Source organism: Cajanus cajan, chromosome 4 (assembly GCF_000230855.2).
Source record: "Cajanus cajan strain Asha chromosome 4, NIPB_CcT2T_4, whole genome shotgun sequence".
Classification (NCBI taxonomy): Eukaryota; Viridiplantae; Streptophyta; class Magnoliopsida; order Fabales; family Fabaceae; genus Cajanus; species Cajanus cajan.
The window spans coordinates 52,264,241-52,268,144 of NC_138520.1; positions in this window are offsets into that span (position 1 = coordinate 52,264,241).

Sequence of the window (3,904 nt, forward strand, 5' to 3'; positions counted from 1 at the left end):
GGATTTTGGGATCTTTTTTAGAGGAAAATTTCTTTGGAGGGGGAAGCACATGATTTATTTTATTTTAAAGATAAAAGAGTGAAAAAATAATATTTAATTAATAGAGGTTATAAACCTCTGTAAATTAAATGAAAAAATTGTAGTTTTTAATAAATTAAGGAGGTTTTTAAAACCTCTACAAAATAACCTCCACTATTTAACATTTTTTTTGTTATGTGTGATCAGCCTCCAAGTGGGAGATTGTTGAGTATGTGGAGTCTGAAGGGTTTATTGGGCTTAGCCCATTGCTTTCTTTGTTTTTTTATAAATGCTCATATAATTGTAAACCTAATTATGAAATAGAAAATACCATCTAGTGCAGTCGTGGACGTAGGTTATTCTGACCGAACCACGTAAATCTTTGTGTCTTGTTAATTTACTTTCTCTCTTGCAATTGTGTGTGTGAGTGTGTTTGCGATCCCCAACACATGACCGATCTTAAAAGTTGTGAATTTTTTTTAAAATGATTAATTTGTTTTGAGAAGGTTCCTAAACAAAACCTACAAATTAATACTAGGTAGTTGATATATTTTCAATGGTCCGCAATACATACAAAATACAAGAGAACTTTTTTCAAACATATTCAATACAATAATGTATACACAATAAGTACATAATAAGTATTTCATAAAGAATAAGTCCTTATTAGTCAGTGTTTTATTGAAAAATATAGTCATTACTCCCTAATGATGTTTATGTCTTTTCTTGACAATGGTGATCAATCTATAAATATCTATTAAAGAAAATTTAGAACAATTAGAAGTATTCATAAAACATGACAAAATGAAAATTTAAAATAAAAACTTTCAAAATTATAAAACTTACTTCAGTCCACCTAGATACTATTTATGAATTAACAATATTATGCATTGCCTTCATTACATAGTATCTGGACTCAGTTTCCTATTTGTTTATGAGACTGCAAAAAAATATAATAATTAATTTCAATAATAATGGTAATTCAAAACAAAATACCTTAGAAAAATATCATTATTAGAATAAAATAACTTACTTTAACAAATAACCATTGCATTTTTTTCTTCGACTTTGAACCCCTAAATATATGATATCCTTTCATGGTCTTATAATAAAATGATATTATTATTATAGTTTAAAACAAAATGTAATGATAATCAATAAAACAAAGTAGTTTTTTTCTTTAATAACTTACTTATCTAATAACTGTTCGAAGTCTGCAAGAGGAGGTTTATACATTGAACAAAAGCATAAAGATCTATTCTCCATAGGACAGATAACTATAAGTTGCCAATGAGCACTATTGAGCAACAATTAGTTATAAATAATACATTTTTAAAATTTTATAATCAATTATATACAAGTAGACTTACTCAGAAAAGTATGGGGCTAAGTAAACATTTTTATTTGAGTCAAACATCTAATTTTGGATGTAAGCTTGTATTTCGTCTGCCTTATTCCCACTTTTTTGGATTGACTCGGGTTCCAAAAATCCATAAATGTTATTATTCCCTTTATCCACACTCAACTTATGGATAAATCTACAAGGTTAGAAACAAACTTAAATAAAAGCAACAAAACAAAATTAAAACTAATTCAAATACTTACAATATCCACAACTGTGAAATTGATATGTTCAACATACAATGTCCATGTGTAATCTCTGATATGTCACTCTGACTTATATACAAGGGTATTTTACTAGGTACGTGATGGAAGGTGGCTTAGTTCCATGCACGCCCTTGATCTTGGTTCAACAAGGAGACTCCAAAATGGTGGAGGAATGGTGGTGATGTTGGCGGAAGCACAAAAGAGGATGGTTTGCTCAAGGTTGTTTCATCCAAGTGTAGGATGAAACCTATGTAGGGTTTTGCTCTCTTAGGGTGGAGATGGGAGGAGGTTAGCCAAAGGCAACCTAGAAACTAGGGAAGAGTGGGTGTTTAGGGTGGTGGTGGTCACGCTCAAGGGGAGGAAGGTGTTTGGTGGGGGTGTTGCTCCTTTTGGCTAGCTCACTTCACTAAGGAGGGTGAAGGCCAACCAAGGAAGGCCAAGCTCAACTCACTCATGGTGGTTAGGGAGGAGGAGAAAGGAAGGGCCGTGGAGTTCCTAGAGACTATGGAAGAGAAGTTGAGGCAAAAATGCACACTCAAATTCAATATGATCCAAAGTATGTACAAGGTGATAGGCTAGGGTATAAATAGGAGTGCTAGCATCTAGGGTTTCATTTGGTGTTGCATTGGCCGAAATTCACCAAGCCAAATGCACACTAAATGAGATGAAAATTAACCCTAGATGCTACTTGGTGGCCAAGTTTGGCATCTAAGGGTTTAGGTTGGCTACAACAAGATGCATGATAAGTCTATGCACCTTGGCCTTCCAATTGGGCCTAAACCTACCTAACACCAAAAATGTCCAAACAATGCCACTAAGTGTGCGTCACCCTCCTAATGGTCACGCCTAGCCCATTTGAATTTAACCTAAGCATCTAAACACCCCAAAATACAAGGGCAAAATGGGAAATACGAGGAAAATAAATCCTATGACTAAAATACCCCAAAATACAAGGGTAAAATTGGAATAAACCAAATAAATCCTACACTACTCAAAATTAGTCATAGCATTGGACCATGTGATGGGTTTCACATGAAGTACCATGGATGGTCCTCCATCATACCCTCCTTCTTGAGAAGGATTTGACCACAAATCTTCAAGTTCTTCCATTCCATTGATCCTTCAAAAGAAGTGAAACCACAATTAGGGGAGTAAAATATTAAAACTTAACTATGCAATCCTTAAGTACATAATTTGTTGAATGAAGGTGCTTAGGGCAAAAGGGAAGAGCCAAAGAGGCATCACCATTTAAAATTTATTGACCCATGCAATTCATTCACCAAATCATCTAACTTAGGATTGGGTGCCTTTTATTCAATGATGGCTTTTAAAAAGGTGCTCATCCTCCATTGCCATCTTTCTTTGGCACCAAAGAAAAGAGGATGGCACAAGGGTTAAGGTTCACTTGAACCTAGCCCTTTTTCTTCAAAGGAAAAATTCTTTTTATCTTTTCTTTTCTTTTTGTTTTTGTTTTTGCTTTTCTCTTCATCATCTTTCTTAGCCTTTAGTTTGAGTTGGTCCTCATTCACTTGAGAGGGTGATAGAGGACACCACACAAACTTCTTACCTAAGTGTTGGAAACTTATTTTATTGGTGAGGCCATTATGGATTATGTGCTTGTCAAATTGCCATGGCCTCCCAAGCAAGACATGACTAACCTCTAATGGCACTATGTCACACAAAACATTTTCTTTATAGTTGCCAATAGAGATTGGTATGCTTGCTTGTTGGTTGACTACAACACCTCTTTCCTCATTGATCCATTGCATTTTGTAAGGTTTAGGATGAGGTTTTGTAGTTAAGGCTAGCTTATCAACCAATCTAGTACTACAACAATTAGAAGTAGACCCACTATCGACAATGAGAGAACAAGTACTTTCTAAGACCTTGCATTTTGTTTGAAACAAGTTCTCTCGTTGTGATTGGTCAATTTCACTAGATTGATTGTTAAGGAGCCTTCTAACCAACAATAAGTCTCCTTCACAAGGTAAAATTTCTTCCTCGGAGTCTATGGCTTCTTCTTCACTAGAGGAAGATGAAGTAGCTTCATCAAGGCTACTATAGTGATCTTGGGCTTTTAAAACCATGGTTTTCTTTGTAGGACATTGAGAAGCAATATGTCCTCTTCCAAGACACTTAAAGCACTTGATTTCACTTGACTTAGACTCTTTGGAAGGTGCTTTAAAAGATGAATTTTCTTTTTCTTTTCCTTTTTCTTTTTCTTTGGGAAAAGGTTTGGAAGAAGGACCCTCCTTCTTAAAATTCTTGGAATAAGATG